Source organism: Pygocentrus nattereri, chromosome 3 (genome assembly GCF_015220715.1).
Source record: "Pygocentrus nattereri isolate fPygNat1 chromosome 3, fPygNat1.pri, whole genome shotgun sequence".
NCBI lineage: Eukaryota > Metazoa > Chordata > Actinopteri > Characiformes > Serrasalmidae > Pygocentrus > Pygocentrus nattereri.
Window position 1 is genome coordinate 17,318,496 of NC_051213.1, and position 23,991 is coordinate 17,342,486.

At 40.7% G+C, this 23,991-nt stretch overlaps 1 protein-coding gene across 11 annotated transcripts in view; it reads right to left on the reverse strand.

Moving 5' to 3' along the window:
- Window positions 1-23,991, reverse strand: part of mef2d (myocyte enhancer factor 2d) — a 70,323-nt gene that overhangs the window by 39,517 nt on the left and 6,815 nt on the right. The window contains exon 1 of one of the 11 annotated variants that reach the window (XM_017682021.2): window positions 11,612-11,798. The exons of the other annotated variants lie outside the window; for them this stretch is intronic. The gene's annotated coding sequence lies outside the window, so the exon portion shown is untranslated. Of the gene's footprint in view, window positions 1-11,611; window positions 11,799-23,991 lie in introns of those variants that run through there. 11 annotated transcript variants of the gene reach the window in all.

Consider the following 23,991-nt stretch of genomic DNA (forward strand, 5'->3'; position numbering starts at 1 on the left):
GTTGTCTATAGAATGAGATTAGAAACAAAGAAGAGGAAGAGAGTGAAGACAGAGCCAAAGATTAGATGGTGGAAGCTGAAGGAGAAGGATGGTTGCAGGCAGTTCAGGGAAAAATGCAACAGGCCCTTGGGGGAAGTGAGGAGCTACCTGAGGACTGGGAAACAGCTAAGGTGGTGAGAGAAACTGGCAAGAATGTGTTGGGTGTTTCGTCTGGTCAGAGGAAAGAAGACAAGGAAAGTTGGTGGTGGAATGAGGAAGTCCAGGAGAGTATTCAGAAGAAGAAGGCAGCTGAGAAAAAGTGGGATAATCAGAGAGATGAAGGAAGTAGGCAGGAGTACTGTGAGGCTAGTCGCATAGCGAAAAGAATGGTGGCAAAGGCAAAGGCTCAGGCCTATGATGAGCTATATGAGAGGCTGGACAGTAAAGAAGGAGTAAAGGACTTGTATTGTTTGGCTAAACAGAGAGATAGAGCTGGAAAGGATGTACAGCAGGTTAGGCTGATAAAGGATAGAGAGGGAAATGTTCAGTTGGTCCAGATGACATACCTGTGGAGGTATGGAGATGTTTAGGAGAGAAGGCAGTGGACTTTTTAACCAGGTTGTTTAACAAAATCCTGGAGAGTGAGAGGATGCCTGATGAGTGGAGAAGTAGTGTAGTGGTCCCCATTTGATACATCCACATATGATAGGGTGCCAAGAGAGGAACTGTGGTACTGTATGATGAAGTCAGGTGTAGCTGAAAAAAAGTATGTTAGGGTGGTGCAGGACATGTATGAGGATAGTGAGACAGTGGTAAGGTGTGCAGTTGGAGTGACAAATGGTTTCATGTGTTCACGTGTGTGAATGAGAGGGTGGAAAGGTGAAGATGCAAGGAGTAGAGGTCGTAAAGGTGGATGACTTCAAATATCTTGGGTCAACTATCCAGAGCAATGGACAGTGTAGAAAAGAGGTGAAGAAGAGTGTGCAGGCAGGATGGAGTGGGTGGAGACGGGTGTCAGGGCTGATGTGTGATAGCAGCAAGAGTGAAAGGGAAGGTTTACAAGACAGTACTGCGTCCTGCTATGATGTATGGTTTGGAGACTGTGGCTCTGTCGAAAAGACAGGAGGCTGAGTTGGAGGTGGTCGAGATGAAGATGCTGAGATTTTCATTGGAAGTGACAAGGCTGGACAAGATTAGAGATGAGCAGATCAGAGGGACAGTGAAGGTGGAGCAGTTTGGAGATAAAGCCAGAGAGGCCAGGTTGAGATGGTTTGGACATTTGTTGAGGAGGAATAGTGGATATATTGGTCAAAGAATGTTGGAGATGGAGCTGCCGGGTAGAGGAGAAGAGGTAGACCTCAGAGAAGGTTTATGGATGTAGAGAAGGTGGACATGGAGATGGTTGGTGTAAAAGTAGAGGAGGCAGTGGATAGGGCAAGATGGAGGCAGATGATCCGCTGTGTCGATCCCTAAAGGGAGCAGCCGGAAGACGAAGAAGAAGAAGAAGAAGAAGGATGTTGCAACTGTAACCACTGCAATTTCCCTCTGGGATCAATAAAGGATTCTGATTCTGATTCAGCCATGGCCTGTTCTTTGGTTCGGGTCCTCAGATTCTTTAAACTGTTCCCTGACACTTTCTCGGGCTCTTCCTGCCGTGCTCGGCTGTTTGGCAGGCCAAACTCTTTTACCGCGGAGTCGTGCTGTTGTAACACATGCAGGATGTGGTTTGACACAAGCAAGGCTATCCCTAAAAAAGACGCTGTCTGGATGGCAGCACATGTTGATCCAAAACCGGTAGGCCTATATATCATTCAGCATTAATGGTGCTTTCACAGATGTGCAACCCTGCCATGTGCACTAATGTATCCTCATACCAACACGGATGCTGGCTTTTGAACTGTGTACTCTGCTAAGCTGGATGGCACTTCTCCTCTCTAGCCCGGAGGATGCGACGTTCCTGACTTTCAAAAAGAAGTTCAAATTCGGAATAGTCAGACCACAGGACATTTTTTCACCTTGTCTCAAACCATCTTAAATAAACTCGGGCCCAGAGAACGTGAAGGTGTATGGATTCTTTTAATTTTTTAATGATATTATGTACTATAGATGACGAAAACCTAGGTTCTTTGATATTTTACATTGAGAAACATTATTCCAGAATTGTCACACTTTTGCCTGCAGTCTTTCACAGAGTGGTGAACCCCTCCACATCTTAACTTCTGAAAGACTCAGCCTCTCTGGGCTGCTTTTTTAATACCAAATCTTGTTACAGACCTGTTGCCATGTTCCACCTGGTGTTTTTTATTTTTTTAGTATTACACAACTTTACCAGTCTGCTGTGGCTCTTAATCTGATTTCCAAAATCTCTTGGCTTTCAAGTAGGGCTTTTTGTTTCTTCAGTTTTCATAGTATCTTGATCAGGTGGGGAGGGGTTTCAAAGAATAACAAGTTATGAGACCATCGTTTCCTTCTTTACTCCTTTCAAAAAAGACCAGAATAGGCCAGGATGTCACAATAGTCTTAAATGGCTACATAGTACAGAAAAAGAAAAGTGAAATTTCTTCATTTAAAAAATTAAAGTTCACAGTCATTAATGAGCTGGGAAATAGTTTGTATGCAGATAAAATGGCAAACAGTTTAATTTAGGAGTCAGCCAGTAATGTGCAAAAAACTGTAGCAGCAAACCATTCAGTTGTTTGGTGTCCTCTGTTCAACCAGTTGCACCACTTCATGAGGTTCCAGTTGCATTTTGATTTTAGATAAACTGTTGACGAAAATCAAAACAAACAAAACACACCCCCACTTATCTTGAGCTGTAGTATGCAATGGAACAGGCCCCGTCACTAGTTTCAGCATTCCTCTTATTCTGTGGTGAGGAGTGGTTTGTAGGTGTGTGAGAGACACATACATCCATTCTCCAGAGTGCTGTGTGAGGTGCCCTTTCTTTTTCCATGGCTACAGAGGATGTGTTGATGGGAAGAGAGCCATTGCCCAGCAATCAGGAGTGCAGGCTGTGCTTCAAAGGCAGCCCTGCATCAGAATCTGTTTTGGGCTTCAGGGCGGGATCACATGAAAAGCCTGCTTTATCTGCAAGGGGAGTCTGACTATAACCTTTAGCCCTGCGAGCACAGAGAAGGCTGCTTACCAGCTCTGATCTGAGCCACTTAGCTTCTTTCACACAGGCTACACAAGACCTGGAGAGCATCCACAAAACTGCTCCTCTGAGCAACTGTCTTGGCATAAATGAAAGCAGCATTCTCAGTCAGGCCAACCGTTTTGCCCTTTCGAATTAGTGGACAACTTCTACCTGCTCTGTCAGACAAAACATGGCATGACATGTTATCCTGGAGTTTACAGGCCAAGGCTCTCTCTATATTCACAGATTCAGCTGAGAGTTTAGACCAAACAGTAAACTTAAAAAGTAGAAGATACTGCAGCTCAGAGCAAATATAGTTGACATCTTGAAAGGTGATGATTCAGATCTTCTAAAGGGAGTTTTAAAAGAAAATGATATACTGTCAGTTTTTTAAAACCACTGTGGCCAAATCTGTTATCTGTTATCCTCAATTAAAAAAATGATTTTCTGAATAAGTCACACAAATCATCTACAGAAAAACTTAAAAGTGGTGTTTTCCTGCTAATTGTCCTGCACAATTTCTAATTGTGGAAAATTATGGTTTATCATAAAATGAACCATATGTTTTGCACAGTTATCACTTTTTGTGATTTATATGTTAAATTCAGCATAATTGAACTTGTTCATTAAAATATGCAGAAGTGTGGGAATTTGGTGTTAACTTACGTTTAATCAACAAAACACAGAATTTCACTTGGGTACCCACACTTTTGCATACAACTGTTATTTTAAAATTGTTACTTGTTGGAGCTTTGCATACCATTTCCAAACAGATTCAAAATATGTTCCTCATCCCCCATCATTACTTGAACTAAGCCACATATTGTAGTGCAGTGTAACAGTAGCAGCATCCTCTGCTATAATTTTCATGTTAGAAATAAGCCACTTTCATCTCGAAACAGTAGGAAATGAAAAGCCTAAAGCACTTCAATAAGAGTGAACAACTTTGTTCATAACACTGTATAGCACAAGAGTGCTACACAGCAGCCACATTTATGCAGGTCAAAGGTGTTAACAGTTCAGAGTTGTGGTTTTGCAGAACACCACTGAGGAAGTCCCCGGAACTAACACCTTCAGACTGACTTGTATTTGCAAGAACAAAAACGGTCTAGTTTCACAGTAACAATATAATGGCTGCTAAGAATAAAGCACAACTATAGATGAGTCCCTTTATTAGTATTTATTTCCTTGTATTAAGATCTTTTAAGAACTGCAGTGATTAGGTGACATTGAAATTGTCAAAAGCAAAATAACGTAACAATGCATAACATAGGCAGTGCATTTTGTAACCAGCTTCCCCGACTACTGATAGCTGATCTGCGTCAAAAGGGCCTGACTTATGTAAACATTTTGTGACCACTGTAGATTTCAATGAGCTAAAAATCTGTTGACTGATCATATTGGTCAATACTATGAAGTATGGTCCCCAATTACCCAGACTTCAACAGTAAATTACCTGTCAGCTATCAACTGTAAATTGTCATATGTTTGTCTTAACTGTCAAATTTCTAAACTGAAATAAATAGCAGAATCTCATAAAAAGTCAGAAAATTTTGGATCAGATGTTGGAAATAAAAAAAAAAAAATATATATATATAAAATAAAAATAAAAAAAATCATTAATTTGATCGAAACTACACAAATCTGAAAGCATGAAATAGCTCACAATCTCATTGCATGGCACTGTTAGCTATGTATTTTTGCTGAGGTAGTACAGTGTTTAAGTAGCATCAGGTCTACTTTTAGATGCTCTTCTTAAGTGCCTCAATGAATTGCGTAGTAGCTTTTAAAGATATATTGGATCAGCATCAGTGATATTCATAATTTTGTTCTTGTAACCATGACAAGGTCCTGTGTTCCAATTTTCTATAATCAGCCTGTATTTTGGTGATTAAGTGAGTAAATGGTGACTCAGAGCCTGTTTACACCTTGCATTAACATGTGTTTTGTGTCAGGATCATATCTGCATAACCTTTGCTTGGATTCCAGATACACATTTTTAAGAAAATGCTTCATTTTGATCACAGATGAAATGATGAGGGTTTTTAAGCACACTCTACTTAAGAATCTTCGTTTACATTTATACTACGAGTAAGCAGATGCAAAAATCACATGTGATAAGAGTACCACTTAATGTAGATGTTACCATGACTTATGTCTGACTTACTTAAGTCATGTCTTACACCTTTCTGAGACTCTGTACTGTTCATGTAAACATGCTGTCGTTCATTTGCTCATATATTTGTCTGAACAGCTGCTATCATGAGCTTCATTGGCAACCATCCTGCTAACTATTTTTAAGTCTTTTAAAGTTTAAAGTATAAACTTCGTCTCCTTTGCGGAACAGTTTCTGGCTTGTGCCAGGCTGAACATTATTAACTTCCATTATGATGCAAATGCACAAGCACATAACGTATTTAAGCTTGGGAATATAATCAGATAAAATTTTTTACATGGCTATTATTCTTCTTTTTAATGGATTATTTACAGAACTACTCACCTTGATCAATTTCTTAAAAATCGTATTCAGAATGGTCTCAATTGGACTAGTTTAGTCTGATTGAGGTGTATATATTGATGCATTTTATTTCGATTGAGTTTAAGTCAAATTATTAACAGATTATCAGGCTGCACGTAAATGTGGCTACAGTTTATCCTCTCACCTGCAAGTCAGTGCTCGGTAGACACACTTCCACTCATGTAATTATATATGGACCATGAAAACACTTACAAACTTGTGTTCAATGCTGACAAGATCGGTCTTTAACCACCTCCAAATGTGGTTTGAGTGATGCGATTTTAACTCACAATGCATAGTGGGTGTGTTTACACCTGGCTTTTCACACAACAAGTAAAATCCAAACATGATCCAGGTGTAAACAAGGCCCTCAGTTTAGACTGTCAGCTTAATTGGTGGGATTCTCACTGATACTGATAAACGTGTGAGGCCTAGATGTCACAAATTATTATCAGTTAATGAATACATGGACTAGGGCCTAATCAAATACAGTTCTAACTTAAACATTTTGCTCAAAAATTTTAATATTTCTTTTTATTGCTTCAAAAATGAGTAAGAAACTGAATAAACTGTCTAATAAGTCTGGTAAGATAATAAACTGTCTAACAAAGTCTAGTAAGATTCTCTCATAACAAAAGTCCCAGTTTCAGCACATTGTTCAAAGAGTACAATATGGTCTACAACTTTTCTGCCTCACAGGACTCCTATAAAACACAGTGCTGCTGCAATCCATCTTATGCTGAAGTGGTCTGAAGCACCCAAGTTCCACTTGGATAAGCACACAGGGCCTACGTCCATGTGTGGGCATACGGCATTCTGTGCGAGTGCGTGTGTGTGAGCACATGTAAGCATATCTCCTCTGCAGGGTGTGAGAGAGGGAGTCCAGTTTTGTCATCTCTGCCTGTAACTGGAGGCAGAGAAGCCTGAGCCTCAGAGATAAGAGCCAATGACTGGACAGAGACTGGACTCAGGCCAAAGTTGCACAGAGAAATCTATCACCTTTCCTGGTCAGCACAGGACCCCAGTGTCCTAAACAGCACAGCTGTCAATTGTTTAATTCAACTGTTTACAAAACTGATGCTTTACACAGAGCATAGAGCCCACAGCTCCGGTTATGGTCACTACCAGTGATCCAGGGCCATATGGTGCCAGAACCCTGCAGCCAATAAAACAGTCAAAACAAAATTGGCAAAATGACTTTTTGAAAAAAAAAAAAAATGAAGATACCACAACGAAGGCAATCAGAATGTTCTTATCTGAACTGATAATGGGCTTAGCTACAGAATGTTCTGCTAACACAGGGCCAGATTCATCATGTGTCTCCGGAAAACAGTGCCATTCCCAAGTCCGTGGTCACATCTACATTGACGAGAAAGAACGGACAAAAGCGAACATAAATATGTAAATACAATAAACATCTTAACAACAGTGTTAGGGCAACACTAGGTGCAAGATTTCATGTCCAATCCAAACTTAATACTGAAAAACTAACAGGAAACATTAGACTTGCAAAATATAGTGTGTGAGCCAAATGAGCCAGTAAATAGCCAGACCAAGCTCACTCGTTTCCAGATGAGTGGCCTAGTTTACCATGTCACTATGTTACACAATCACAAAATGTAGCAATATGTAATATATGGTATTTTGTAGGGATGCATTAGTACGGGATTGGTACGCCAAATACTGATCAGATATTTTTCATGTCTATCTCTGCTGATGCCATACCGATGGTGATGGACAAATGTAAAATGTAGAAATTGGAAGTACGTCTACCTAGTTTGGCAGTTTTGGCATAGAATGATGCCATTTATTTCTGTAAAGTTACAACTGCAGTAAAATGAGGAAGGTGCAGATGCCAGCACTGTAGCACAGCACTGTCTAAACATTCTGCTCTTTCAGAGTAAAATAAATACATAATTAAAGACTGGTTTGATATTTGTCAAATCTAAACATCTGTCCGAAGGTGATCATTTTTTAACAAATATCTGCCAGTGCTACACTTTATCACACTGTACCTGATGTTAGGATTGAAATGGAGTGAAATCCCATTTTTAATCCATAGAGTTTAATATGATGTCAGCCCACCTTTGCAGCTATAACAGTTTCAACTCTTCTGGGAAGGCTTTCCACAAGGATTAGGAGTGTGTTTATGGCAATTTCTGACCATTCTTCCAGAAGCATATTTGTGAGGTCAGACACTGATGTTGGATGGGAATGCCTGGCTTTCCCAAAGGTGTTCTATCGGGTTGAGGTCAAGACTGTATCCAGCTGCTCAGCCTTGGAAACTCATTCCATGCATACGTTTGGAGGTCTGTATCGATTGACTCTGCAGAAAGTTGGCGACCTCTGCGCACTATGCACCTCAGCATCTGCTGACCCCACTCTGTCATTTTACGTGGCCTACCACTTCGTGACTGAGTTGTTGTTGTTCCCAATCGTTTCCACTTTGTTAGAATACCAATGACAGTTGACTGTGGAATATTTAGTAGCAAGGAAATTTCACAACTGGACTTGTTGCACACATGGCATCCCATCACGTTACCATGCTGGAGTTCCCTGAACACCTGAGAGCGACTCATTCTTTCACAAATGTTTGCAGAAGCAGTCTGCAGGCCTAGGTGCTTGGTTTATACACCTGTGGCCATGGAAGTGATTATACACCTGAATTCAATGACTTGGATGGGTGAGTAAATACTTTTGGAAATCTAGTGTATCTGCCAATGGATATGCTAACGCAAACATTTATAAAATGTAGAACTTGGGACTATTATCGTCTACCTGGATTACATTTGCAATGTATGTAGGGCAGTAAAATAATGCAGTAAAATAAATAAAATGCAACACTGAAAAGGTTCTATTCTTCAGGAGTTCAAGTAATATATCATTTAATATTTCAAAGATTGAACTATATATATATATATATTATATCACTCAAATCTAAATATCTGTCCAATAATAATAATAATAATAATAATAATAATAATAATAATAATAATAAGTTAAAGCAATTATCTGCTAATAACAATATAATTCCAATTATTATGCAGCCTTATAATTCTAATTTGTATACAAAGTAATGAAAACATAGCAGAATTAATTTAAGTTATTCAATGGTACAAAAAAAAGCAAATTGAATTTAGTTTTTATTAAAAGAAACATATCTTGAGCGTTTCTTAACCTAACGGTATATTCAAATGTTAGCACTCGATCACATATACAAAAATGAAACCATTTGATAATTGCAGCCCTAAAAAGAACAATCCCGATGAGAGAACACCCACACACTCTTGGGCTTGTCTGAACTGGCCGCTCTACAAACCCTCACTCTAGCCTAACTGGGGCAGTGATGGCGCTTGCAATGCCCGATGGGACTCCAGTGATTTACTCCAACCTTGGGTTGTACTGCCAGCACCAACTGCAGGATATTTCCAGCCTGTTGCCTCATGCTCTCTGACCGGCAGGCACTTGCTTGCTCCAACATGGCCACTCAGCTGCTGACCCTAGTGTATGGTGATTGTGGTTTTCCAACATATATGTACTTGTTTTGTTTATGGTGAGTCTATGACCTATTAGTCCGGAACGGTCAGGACATCGGGTTTATCCTCCAGGACATAGACCAGGGGAGCTAACAAATCAAATCATATCAGAAACCTGATGCCAAAAGCAGGGTGGGGGAGGGGGGTTGCAATTCAAGGGCAGTATTTCTTCTGGCAGGGCAGACAGCAGTCAGGAGGGTGGGGGTTTGCGGTGTTGAAGAGGATCTGTGATTCTCACCTGCTACTGTTCAACCTTTCAGAAGAGTCGACAAGCAAACTGCAACGTTCAGGCAGCCACCATTAACTTCACGAAACTCATTTACAAAAGAATTTTGTCTTGTTTTGGACAACTTCAGTAAAAGTGGAAGTGGACAATGTGTAGATGGTCTACGATGTGGATATCACATCAGCAGTACAGCATCTTAAAATTTCCATTTTAATCCAAGCTCATAAAGATATACACTACTTTCCACAAGTTTAAAATCAACTGGCATATTAAAAATGTAATCTATAAAGGACTTATAAAATGTGGATTTAAATATTACATTCTATTCACTAAAAAGTGTTTTTAGATTTAATACAATATTAAAAAAAAAGTTAAAAGATAAATAACATACTATAATTATTTTCACATTATCTGCCTTGAGATTTGATCTCCATGTCTGAAATATGATCATTTCTGGATTTAATTTAATTTTACTTCATTCCCTATACTATAAAGATTTCTCAATCATTTTATAATCTTTTGCGGCTCTGCTCATCATTCTGGAGACATCTAAAAAATGTTTGTTTTCTTTTACAGCTTCCTAGTGTCCTATTAATGATTTAATACCTGTAAAACTCCACATGATTAACATTTTACAATAATATTACATGTGTCTGTAACCAAACTATTTTTTTATTACTTCTGAACGGTGATTCCAAACTTTTTAACTTTAAATATAATATGTATAGTGTTAATATACATATTATATTTAAAGAGCATTTAAGACTGATTCGCAATTACATTGTTCATGCCTATTAATGACAGTTACTGCTCATAAGGAACCCAGAAATGCTGGTTATTGGGCCAAGAACCCTACTACTGGCACACTGTTTCACAATCCAAACACAATGTTAAATAAGTACTGTTGTGTGACTGCAGTTTGCAGTTGACACTGGAGTATCTGTCTCAGCATCAGTGTGGGTAATGTGGTCTGACCGGTCAGTTGATAATATTGAGGCAGGGCTAATCATCACACAATTATAGGGACACAACCACTAAGGGATAAGCCAAAAGTTAACAGTTAAATTATCTATCACCTCTCTCCATCCCCAAGATGATCAGAAGGGGTCAGGCAAGAAAGGGGACTACACCTTTTATACACACAGCAATGACATCAGCATGACTTCTGGAAACACAGATGTATTCAAAACTCTTCACCATGTCAACCGGTGCACAAAAGAGGTTCAACGACCAGCTTAGACACAGATATGCTTCAAATTTTGATCATTACTAAACTTCTACAGTGTTTACAATCTACGCTAACAGAAAGAACGAGATGAAGTGCCATTTTCCAGTAACATCTCATACATCAGAGAAAATCTAACAAGCAAGTATCGCTTTGAAACAATGTCAAGAGCCTAATAAATGCAGACTCCCTCTTAATAGCAACCTTAAATTATCTTTCTGAAGCACCATATTTTCCCTTAAGCGCACTAAAGAAATACAGAAAAACCTCAGCTGAAGCAACTAGCATTGCTTCCATAGCCTTTATGAGCTACTGCATGCAAGGCTCTATTAAGCAAAAGTGCTGGATAGCAGGCAACACAGTCTACAGCCCATTCCACCTGGGATGTCAATCAAAAGCCCTCCCTTTGCAATTATCCATTGATTTGCAAGCCAACAGCTGTGAAAAGGATCTCTGATAGGCCACACACAGCAAAGCAGCCACTGTAAACTGCACAGAGCCTACACAAGCCACACTGTGATATTTTCCTGATCTTACCAACAAAAAAAAATCATTTTAATTGTTTAGATTTAATTAGTATGCAAAGACTGGGAAGATCTAGAGCAACTAACATTCATATAGCCATAATTACTTGATGGGGAGAAATACTAGAGAAAGGATAAAATCCAAGTCTAACAGACCAGGGCCAACACACCAAAGCTTCTTAAACTGATCTTACATCGCAGAAATAGGCTACATGGTGTTTAAATACAGCTAAACTCCAATTACACTAAAGTTGGCAGATATAAATCCCTTATTAGTACCATTTTTTCAAATGATTCAAGAAAATAAAATAAATAAATAAATAAATAAATAAAAAATCTCAAGTGAGAAGATCATCTAGTAGTTCTTTGACTGACACAAACTTGCCACAAAAAAATGACAGGCCTAACCTTAAGGTGCCTACACGAAACAAGTCTGCTGTGTTCCTAAAGCCGGTCTTTTTTCTTACCTTTTCTTCTTAAACCTTTCTGATGGTTCAATGGATGGACAGTCACATGTATCCAGAGTCTAGCCAATGGTACGGAATCACGAGCAAATGAATGAATCAACAATATCCTCATGGACATAGAAAGAGATGTGTTCTATGTCCTGTTCTGTGCGCTATGGCTGTGTGACAGAAGTGACTAGTCCAGTGATGACCCTGTAATGCAAGGACCTCGATCAGTTTTCCTCTCTCTCAACCCGGCCCCCACCTCCCCACCCTTTGCCCTTATATGCCTTCAGCAACTGGCTCCAATTCATCAGTGTCCTTGCTGGTAACTGAGAGGGTGGTTGGGTGTTAGTGCTGGGTTCACAGTAAAGCAGTGTGTCAGATCTCCCTGCCTATATGTCTCTGTATGTGTAGATGTGAAAGCAGCTGCAGCTGCCTACACACCTTTTGTCTTAAGCCCCCCCCCCCCCTTACTTCCCCTCACATATGTTAGGAGCTTTAACTCCGCATCTAGGAGCGTTACATGTCATTAACAGGCTCTCCAAACGTGCCCAACCATAGCCTTTGTATTACAATACTTCTAATACTTATAAAGAAAGTGTAAACAGTTTGGACGTACAACACAATAAGGTTCTATCCATGTCCTATATTCCCGTAGTGAGTAAAAGACTATATTCCTTTCTGTCTCTGAAATGATCTTTGATAATAGTAAGCTACACATGGTACAAAATGATTTAGAAAAACACGGTTCATGTACACTGAAGTGCATTTAAAGTGCACCAATGCTTTCCAAGGAGAGATTCGCAAGCGCTGACCTTTTCTGACCTTGAAACCTCTAAGGGCTTTGAGGGGTATGGGAATTCGAAGGCCCTGAGTTTGTTTAACACTTGTGTCACTGCAGGACAGACAGTTTCTTACTGGGCACGAAACATGTGATTTGGCACTGTGAATGCTAAGAGTTAAATGAACAGTACACAGTCCAAGGAGCAATTTTCTCACAAAGCATAACTTATATGGAGAGGTTCTAGAAAAAGGGGGGTGTCCTCTCTCCCAGTATCAAGTCGGAAATCTGCCAGCGGTGGGAACAAATATACAAGAGGTCTAAAACACAACAACAGCATGCCAAAAATCTGAGGTCACAATTACTAGCAAAACAAACAGTTTGGTAATAGTTAAGAAGTGCTCTCTTTCTCTCTCTCTCATAGCTGAAGCTCTCCATGTTTTTCCACACTGTGCTGGCTCAGAGCCTAATAAGGGGATCTGTGTGTGATTGTGTGTGCTTCTCTTCCGGGCGACATGTTGGCTGTACCGGAGCCGGTAGGGCACAGACGGCCTATAGCGGAGCAAGGCTCTGAGAGGAACATGGGCACTATGGACTCTTGCTTCTTTGTGTATACCATTTAGACACAGATATAAAAAAAAAAATATTATGGATGCATTGATACTTTTTTTTTATGCCAAGTATGAATATGAGCACATATTTTTTAGTACTTGCCAATACAAAGTCTGATACTATACTGAATTACCTAATTAGAATTGAGTAGCTCTTAGTGTAAATGGGTACAATTTACCTTAAGAAATAAACTATTACAATCTAGCTGAATTTAAATGAAATGCATTGCTATGTTACAATAGCTACAATGGATCGAGTAGTACTGCAGTGGAGAACAGCAGGGTTTGTTCCACATCAGAATAGTGCTTCTAATCTGTCTGTGACAACCAGTCACAGTTCAGTTGTGGAGTTTTACGTCAAAGTTTTTTTAATTGGCAGGCCAAAGTCTAGTTGAATGTCATCTAAAGTCAGACATACACTGTGTGATTTTAGAAATCTCACAGTATATGTTTCAATAGACCATCATGTGTGAACAAAATCTATTTTACAAACTCACACTGTCCATGCTACATGAACCACAGCCTAGCAAACACACTGAGAAACTGCACCACAGCAGTGCTATTAATCAGGCAGTGACAGACAGTGGGACAACACGGTCTCTCTACAGCCTATTTTAAAGACTTTTTGGGAAAAAAAAAAATCACCACATTAACATTTATATCTCTTAATTTTATTCAAACAGAGTAAAGTTGGCATATACAGACTACGATAGCAAATATTGACTTTTTTTGCCTTCGTTTTGCTATCCTACGTGTCTCCACTCATATTGTGGAAGCGGTTGTGATTGCGTTTAAGTACGCTTAGAAACAGGGTAAAAATCACAGTGTATTCCTGGCTGCAATTTGCCAAGGCAGAATGTCTAAAGTGACCACCGACTTTGTGTTCGACCTCCACTGAGTCAACAATACTTCTCTGCGTGCAGACCTCCCTCGCTGCCAGTTTGAGTGGTTTGTTCATTAGCGCTGCAGTGTATACTAACTAGGCTTTAATCTCATGGTACCAACTTTGGGCTAGTGATATGGCCCAAAAACATTACTGTGATGAAAAATGTTCATTACAATAAGCAATAATTATCACAAATATGAAATTTATTTAAGTTTAAAGGTTGATTTTTGCTCCTTAGTGAGAGATGGATAAAACCAGATGGATAAAACTGTGGTCTTAAATTACTCCTTACGGTCAAAAGATGACAAAATACTGGCCTAACAGCAGAACATTTCACATATCCGTCAGTGGATACTGGGGGAGAGCTAGTTTCCCTGGTTACCTGTTTTTAACCAGCTGGCTAAAGCAGCACTCTCTCACATACAGTACAGCCACATTTTTTGTAATATTCATAATTTTTGTAGCTGTCTGGTGATGAGTGCTAGTTTATCTGGTTACCAGTGCTAAATTGTTTAGTTTCTCAACAACATCAATTTACATTTACATTACATTTACGGCATTTGGCTGACGCTCTTATCCAGAGCGACTTACAATTTGATCATTTTACACAATTGGCCTGACTGCATGTCTTTGGACTGTGGGAGGAAACTGGAGAACCCGGAGGAAACCCACGCAGACACGGGGAGAACATGCAAACTCCACACAGAGAGGACAGCGCTACCCACCACGCCACCGTGCCGCCAATTTACATTCAAACTGTTAAAATATTTTGCTACAACAAAATGGCAAGAGCATACGTTGAGGAAAACGCAACGTGTTTGAAATGGGCAGATAATATACAGCAGAATAAATACAACAACAAGCTTCAGCTATAACATTATTAACCAGCAAATAAAGTACTAGATTTTCAATTCAAATCAGAGTGGTAACAGGTGAATTTAGTATGAACAGCAAACATTTGCTGGATTGGTATGTCAATGATGGATCACATTGCCCATCACAGTATTCAAACACAAGCTAGGAGACATTTGGATTTCTCTATTTTGTTCTAGCGGTTTGAGAGGCAGAAGAACCGCAATATATATGACACTCGCTGTGTAAAGATGGATACATTAACTGCAGTGCGATTCTCCTGCCTCACACAAACAATGTCCTCCTTTTAGGGGTGTGTAAATTGAAATCAGAGTTTTTGTCTAATTTGATCACTGTAGTTCAGTACAATAACATCAATTCGGCCATGCTGTGTGAGTGACAGAGCCCTACTTTGTGTAAACCAGCTGCTAAATACAGCTAGCCTGGGACGCTAGCTTTTTCCCCCACTCTCCCACACACATACAACAGCCTCAGTTTACTTTTGCTTAAATCAAAGCTGTAGTATGAATCAACTTCTTTCTTTCACTTTTGTTGCTTGGGAATGCACTTGCACTAAAATATGAAAGTCTGAGTGCTGTAACACACAGACCACTTTGGCTGTAGTTGTGTGGAGCAGATGTAATTTAACACTACTAAAGCGAAAATGCTGGCTACCCATATAAGTACTTCCTATTAAAAGTGTAAAACACTGGCCTATGCTTTCCACACATAGATGTTATATGTTTATTTCAAAGCCCGCCAAAGTATATTTTGCAACCCATTTTAGTCCCCACATCCTTCCCTGTGAAATCATGTCGAAAAAGTGTACCCTCTCATGATGACAACAGAGTAGTGTTACAGTGAAATCTCTAGAACATGAAAATGTGAGAATAGCCTAAAATATCAAACATTTATCGAACATTTCTTATATTTCTATATTGCAATAATTACTGTTATCGTCTTAATGCTCAGCCCCATATCAGCTGGTATCAGATGCTAGTATTGTTGCATTTTTATGAGGTTGAGTCCATGGTATCAGGCTGATATCCAATACTAGTATCTATACTGATGCGTGAATAAAAAATATAATATAAAAGGTAAAGACCCAGAAACCTAGCTGATATTTCAATTACTAGTAGGCATGCCCTAACAAAAAAAGAAAAGAGAAAAATAAAAACAAATAGCCTACATTCTCTCTAGAAAATGACCCCTACAGTAACTGAGATTGAGTTGCATGGTTTTGTAGGCGTGAGCTGATCTCTTGGCCATCAGCTGTTGCTGTGTCTACTACAGACAAAGGTTTCTGGAGTTAAATAAATAGATTTCAAAAGGTATTTTGTTGTTAAGAAGTGGCCCACACACAAGTAACTGAGTGTCTCTCACCACTACCTTACCATCATTCCACTCTGTTTCTTTACAGGAACACACAAACGTTCTCAGAAACAGCTGACGTTTTAACAGCCCCCCAGCAGCTGACAGGCTACAGGTGTGCGAGAGCATAGTCTCTTTAACCCTTTATGTTACACCATCTAACACTAAGTCCCCAGCCTGCAAATCACACTTCCCAGCCGTTACCCTAAAGTGACATACCTGCAGCAGCATGCGTGTACGCACACTCACAACCCCACACCTGTTGGTACCTCACAACCACTCTGTGATAAAAACTCGGCCAGAGGACATTTTGTTCTTGGCCTCACTTAACCACAGCTTTGTGAGATGCCTCCACTGACCTCTGAGCATATGTTTCTGTTGACATGTGGCACTCTGCATTGGGTAGAAGAGTCACACGCATACAAACACACTTTTATTTTGCAGCATCACATTCTCTTATATGTCTCAGCCCTCTGTTTGTGCAGTTTACAATGGCATGGTCACGTGATTACAATACTTGACAATAGTTCTGCGAAGACACATCATAAGGATTTGATGGGACACAACAAGAACTAGCACTTGGAATGTTACTTCACTGGCGGGGAAAGAGCCCGAGTTGGTGCGCAAGGTTGAGAGATACTGGCTAGATATAGTCTGGCTCACCTCAACACACAGCTTGGGCTCTGGGTCCAATCTCCTTGAGAGGGGCTGGACTTTATTCTTTTCTGGAGTTGCCCATGGTTAGAGGCGGCGGGCAGGTGTGGGTTTTCTCATAGCCCCTTGACTCAGCGCCTTTATGTTGGGGTTTTCTCCGGTGGATGAGAGGGTAGTTTCTCTACGCCTTCGGGTTGGGGAACGGGTCCTGACTGTTGCCTGTACTTATGCACCGAAGAGCAGTTCAGAGTACCCAGCCTTCTTAGAGTCCTTAGGAGGGGTGCTTGAAAGTGCTCCTCCTGGAGACTCTATTGTCCTACTGGGGGAATTCAACGCTCACGTGGGCAATGACAGTGAGACCTGGAGGGGTGTGATTGGGAGGAATGGCCTCTGTGATCTGAACCCGAGTGGTGTACAGTTTTTGGACTTCTGTGCAAACCACAGTTTGTCCATCACGAACACCATGTTTGAACACAAGGATGTCTATAAGTGCACATGGCACCAGGACACCCTAGGCCGCAGTTCAATGATTGATTTTGTAGTCGTGTCATCGGACTTGTGGCCATGTGTTTTGGACACTCGGGTAAAGAGAGGAGCTGAGCTGTCAACTGATCACCTCCTGCTGGTGAGTTGGATCAGGTGGTGGGGGAAGATGTCGGTCAGACCAGGCAAACCCAAATGTATAGTGAGGGTTTGCTGGGAACATCTAGCAGAAGAACCTGTCAGATTGATCTTCAACTCACACCTCCATCAGATCTTTGACCAGATATCGGGGGAGGTGAAGGACATTGACTCAGAACATGCCATGTTTCGCTCCTCCATTGTTGAAGTGGCTGACTGTAGCTATGGCCGCAAGGTAGTTGGTGCCTGTCGGGGCGGTAATCCTCGAACCCGGTGGTGGACCCCCCAGGTAAGAGATGCCATCAAGCTGAAGAAGGAGTCCTACCGGGCATGGTTGGCCTGTGGGACACCAGAGGCAGCTGGCAGGTATCGACAGGCCAAGCAATCTGTGGCTTCAGTCATCGCCAAGGCAAAAAACCAGGTGTGGGAGGAGTTTGGTGAGGCCTTGGAAAGTGACTCCGAAAAAATTCTGGCAAACCATCAGATGACTCAGAAGGGGAAAGCAGTGTGCCACTAGCACTGTATACAGTGGAGATGGTGTGCTGTTGACTTCGACTGAATATGTCATTGGGTGGTGGAAGGAATACTTTGAGGACCTTCTCAATCCCACCAACACGTTCTCCAGTGAGGAGGCAGAGTCTGGGGACACGGGAATAGGCTTGTCCATTACTGAGGCCTAAGTCGCTAAGGTAGTTAAAAAGCTCCTTGGTGGCAAGGCTCCAGGGGTGGATGAGATCCGTCTGGAGTTCCTCAAAGCTCTGGATGTTGTGGGGTTGTCTTGGCTGACACGCCTTTTCAAGATTGTGTGGACATCGGGGGCGGTGCCACTGGATTGGCAGACTGGGGTGGTGGTGCCTCTTTTCAAAAGAGGGGACCGGAGGGTGTGTTCCGACCTACAGGGGAATCATACTCCTCAGCCTCCCTGGTAAGGTCTATGCAGGGGTACTGGAGAAGAGAGTCCGGCTTATAGTCAAACCTCAGATTCAGGAGGAGCAGTGCGGGTTCCACCATGGTCGTGGAACACTGGACCAACTCTTCACCCTCTCTAGGATTCTGGAGGGTTCATGGGAGTTTGCCCAACCAGTCCACATGTGCTTTGTGGATTTGGAGAAGGCATTTGACTGTGTTCCCCAGGGTATTCTGTGGGAGGTGCTTCGGGAGTACAGGTTACATGGCTCTTTGCTAAGAGCCATTCAGGCCCTGTACAAACAAAGCAGGAGTTTGGCTTGCATGGCCGGCAGTAAGTCAGACTCGTTCCTACATAAGGACATAAGGCCGTGAATTTCACCTTTCGCTGGATCGGTTTGCAGCCGAGTGTGAAGCGGCCGGGATGAGGATCAGTACCTCCAAATCTGAGGCCATTGTTCTCAGGCGGAAATGGGTGGAGAGCCCTCTCTGGGTCGGGGATAAGCTCTTGCCTCAAGTGGAGGAGTTTAAGTATCTCGGGGTCTTGTTCACGAGTGATGGTAAAAGGGAGCGGGAGACTGACAGGCGGATTGGTGCTGGGTCAGCAGTGATGCAGGCTCTTTACCGGTCTGTTGTGGTAAAGAAAGAGCTGAGCCACAAGGCAAAGCTCTCAATTTACCGGTCAATCTATGGTACGACCCTCACCTATGGTCATGAGCTTTGGGTAATGACCGAAAGAATGACATTGCGAATACAAGCGGCTGAAATGAGTTTCCTCCGCAGGGTGTCTGGACTCTCACTTAGAGACAGGGTGAGAAGTTCGGTCATCCGGGAGGGACTCGGAGGAGAGCCGCTGCTTCTTCATGTCGAGAGGAACCAGCTGAGGTGGTTCAGGCATCTGGTTAGGATGCCTCCTGGACGCCTCCCTCGGGGAAGTCTGGGGAAGTGGCTGGAGAAATAGAGGTCTGGGCCTCATTGCTTAGGATGCTGCCCCTGCGACCCGAACCCCGGAGAAGTGGAAGATAATGGATGGAGGGATGGATGGATGGATGGACAACAAGAACTAATTAGCACAAAGTTTAAGCAGTAAGAAAATGTTTAGCACTACCGTAATATGAAATAGCTAACTAGTCATTTTTAGCAAATTTCACTATCATACAATTTACTAGAACTAGTAACCAAGTACTAAATTAATTTTAGTAAACAATGTTCAGTTGCAAATATATTCTGAATATAATTACTTGATGAACTCATTACTCAATATGAATACATTTCTAGTTCTCATAGAAAAACGCTTCAAAAGTCTGAAACATGACAATTTAGCCCCAATGTCAGCCTTTGATTTTATGTAAAGGAAAGAATCACAAATTTATCTTTCTTTCTTTAAGTGCTCAAGAAAGCCACTGTCTAGTACAAGAACTGATAACTACAAAGTGTAAGATGTAAGGCATTCCACATTACTACTGTAATATAAACATAGCCAGCATACATTTACAGCTTAAATGATATTGTTAGTGTCTTGCTAGAAATACCAACCAAGAGCTAAACTAATTTTATTTAAGAAGTGTGTTATTTTGTACAATTACTTCTAAGGTCTAAAAACATGGGGAGCAGGATTATCTAAAACAAGACTCATGATTTGCCCATATTTCACCTTCTAAAAACACCTCAAATTAAAGCTGATATTCTGCCTTTTTAGTCATAATCATCATTAAATCCACTATACTGGAGCACATATCAAACTTTCAAAAATGGTCTCACTGTGCACATATTTTAACACAAAATGTTTCATCCAGTCAGAGATATTTACTTGAGTGGAGTATAAAAACAAAGCTAAAACAAGCAACAATGCTAATGTAAACAAGCAAATATCATCACACTTTAAATTTGGACATTTGTCATTTAGTGTAAGAAATAGTGTTCTGCATCAAGTTCTAGAGCCGCAAGGTGAACTGCTTGCAATAAGGTCTACAACACTACTGTGATCACCATCTAGATAATATACACTCACTGGCCACTTTATTAGGTGCTAGTAAAAGGTTGGACCCCCTTTTGCCTTCAGAACTGCCTTAATTGTTCGTGGCATACTTTCAACAAAGTGTTGGAAACACTCCTCAGAGATTTTGGTTGGTTATTTGAGTTACTGTTGCCTTTCTATCATCTTGAACCAGCCTGCCCATTCTCCTCTGACCTCTCACATCAACAAGGCATTTTCGTCCACACAACTGCTGCTCACTGGATAGTTTCTCTTTTGCAGACCACTCTCTGTAAACCCTAGAGATGGTTGTGCATGAAAATCCTGGTAGATCAGTAGTTTCTGAAATACTCAGACCAGCTCGTCTGGCACCAACAACCATGCCACATTCAAAGTCACTTAAATCACCTTTCTTCCCCATTCTGATGCTCGGGTTGCACTTCAGCAAGTTGTCTTGACCACCTCTACATGCCTAAATGCATTGAGTTGCGACCATGTGACTGGCTGATTAGCTATGTGTTAACAAGCAACTGAACACCTAATAAAGTGGCCAGTGAGTATGTGGATGTAAATAGATTTTCCTACAGTAGAAACAAATGTGTGGTTAAGACTCAAACCCACCATGAATGATCTAGATGTTACTGCAAGCGTTGAAGCTGCTTGGCACATGCATCATGACACATGTACTCCTTGTGCCTTAACCATATATTTTCTCTTATGTTACCACTTATCACTGTGTATCTAACTTAGTGCAAGTCAGCTTCAGACAGCAAGCTAAGATTTACTATTTTACCTGACCTGAGTGCTTTTGAATGCCGCAGGGCGAGAGAAACATCAGCCAAGTGGTCTGTGTGGTAGCTAGACCAAAAATGATTGGTAAATTCACAGTCTCACCACAACAGTGTCTGTAACAAATAGTGCCAAGTCTAACATCTTAAGGCAATGTTTGGCACAGACCTACATTTCTACTTTAATCCCCTTGAGCCTGTTACCAGAGAAACGAAAAACTTACTTTATTCTGCTTTACTGACCATCACTTCTAAAGTAAAAGTAACATTAAATGATTTTTAGCTCTCCAGCCAAGTACCAAGCAATATCAAAGTTCTATTTTAAGTAAAAAAGGTCAACTACACCTACACCTAAACCTGAACTTAACCTCACTATACAAAAGACTCTTAGTCTTTTCCAAAAAAAAAAACAAAAAACCTTAGGGTGAAAGAAATGGGCCCCAGTTACACAAAATCTCACGTTGGTCCATCACCTCAAGGAGCTACAGGAACGACTGGGCTATGTAGTGTATTGTGCTTTTTTCATTATCTATATTAGCCTCTGTAGTAGAAGGACACACTATGCAAATAAAAAATCCATGATATTACCCATGTCAAATTATCAAAAGTGTTTTTCTTTAATTATATTTATTTTTAATACATAACCATATTATCACTGCAAACCTGAAAAACAATCCACATAATATCGTTAAGCCAAACTTTGTATTATTTATAAACAAAATTTTAGCCTTGTCTTTTAGGCAAAGGACAGAATCACAAGCTTATCGACTTCAATTCTTTCCGGTGGTACAAAAGAATATAAAATGTTACAAAAGAAGACTCACAAAGACTGGAAACAAAAAAGACTATTGAGATGACAAAATAAGGATATGTTGGCCTAGCTGCACACACAATTACCATTTATTATATTTATTTATAGGCTATAGTGTTTCCAAACCTCTCCTTAAGGAAGCCCAGTACAGTTACCACCACACCTTGTTTGTCTAATTCAGCACTTTATTACTGCAATTTACCTTATTTGTAATTATTCTACTGGTAATGGGAATGCACACATACGGGACAAATGACTTCAGAATGTAAAACAACATTCAGTGCTGCTGTTACAAAGTGGAAGCTGACTTTGTATTCACTGGCTTCTTTTTCAAATTTTCTCGTTCCACCTTAAATTGCACAGCAGTTACATTTTGCTACCTGAATGTAACTGCTGCACCATTTATGGTGGAACAGGAAATTTAAACAAGGAGTTGGCTAATAAGGAGCTGCAGTTTCATATCATTTTTTCCAGAGAACCTGGACTTCACATACACTCGTCTGTATCTTGAAGGGTTAGAAAGCATATACACCATTTTTAATGTACAAAAATTGTTTACTTAAGCTTCTAAAATGGTTTTAAATCGAAAAAGAGAACAAAAAAAAAAAAACTAATACACTACACCATGACATATGCCAAAACAGTTTGTAATCTTAATTAAAATGCATTTTGAATTTTTGTCCATACCGCCTACTTAGTCAAGGACATTTATTCCTTCTTGTGGAAAGTTGCCATAATTTGCAACAGCAAATAAATAATCCTATGAGTACATATAAAATATAATTACTACACTCTTATATTGGAATCAGATCAGCTGTCGTCTAGTCACCGTTCATGTTCAAACTGCTTTAGGGCCACCTTCTCAAACAAGCATGCATGCTCACATGAAAAAGCACATGCACAGGCACACAGCCTAACCGCATATAAAAACAGACCTAAGTGTGTCACCCAGAAGGAAAAAGGGGGATTTTTCTTCATTCCCTCCTTTGTGCCTGGCATATTTCCCAGCTCTCTATATTGCCTGCATCACAAGCAATGAGAAGAGGCCAGCCAGCAAGTCCACCACGTTGTGCTGGAGACAGCATGTGCAGATGGCCATCTCCTGCAGCTGCGCAGCTCAAAAACGGTCGGAGAGAGAGGTGAACGAAAATGGTACAATAGGTGTCTAATACTCCATGATTCGAGTGTGGGGAGGAGGTGGGAAGACATAGGAAAGACAGAAAATTAGCACGGTCTTAGATCAAAGGGATAGAAAGAAAGAGAGAGAGAGAGAGAGAGAGAGAGAGAGAGAGAGAGAGAGAGAGAGAGAAAGAAAGAAGGGTGGGGTGTAGGGTTTCAGCGCTGGGCCAAAGCACTTGCTGTTTCAGCTGTGCAGGAGACATCACCAACCCCTGCTCTCACGCCACTGTAACCCCGTTAGGCCCTCTCTTCTCCGTCATAAGTGACATGTCTTACCCTGCCAGTAGTCAAATGCCAGCCTGCCATTCTGCCTAAACCCGTGAGCGACAGCGACAATAGCAGGACTGCCTGTCTGAACTTCTCATGTGCTGTCATTCACTTAAAGTCCCAAGGAACAATCAGTAAAGAAAAGCACAGAAAAGCAGTAGTTGCGCATAATTAAGCATCAAATGTACACACACACACACACACACACACACACACACACACACAGAGCTCTTATAAGGCCTTATAACGAAAAATCCTAGAAGTAAAAGCTCATAATCTGTATTTTTGCTTAACAAAAAAAACAAACAAACAAAAAAAACAATTCATTTTGATGCGGAGAGCTGCATGCTGAGGCAAGCAGTATGAGCCTAGAAGCAAACAAAGCAGCCAGGGCTGCTAGCAGTGAGAACCGAGTGCTAGCCTGAGCCTGATCGCCAGTTTCCCTTTGCTTTGTATGCCGAGTTATTAAGTAAAGTTATAGACCAGGGCCTGGGTCTTTAAAAAAACTTAAGAATTTTCTTAATTTTTCTTTTTTTTTTTTTTTTTTAGATACACGTTTTTTAAATGGTTTGTAAGAACGTGTAGCATTCTTACAAGTAATAATAAATAAATAAATTTGTGTCTTAAATATTTTCTTACCCTTTCAAGAACTTCCCAATTTTTTTTACAAAACCTGTTTTTCAGAACATTATGAAC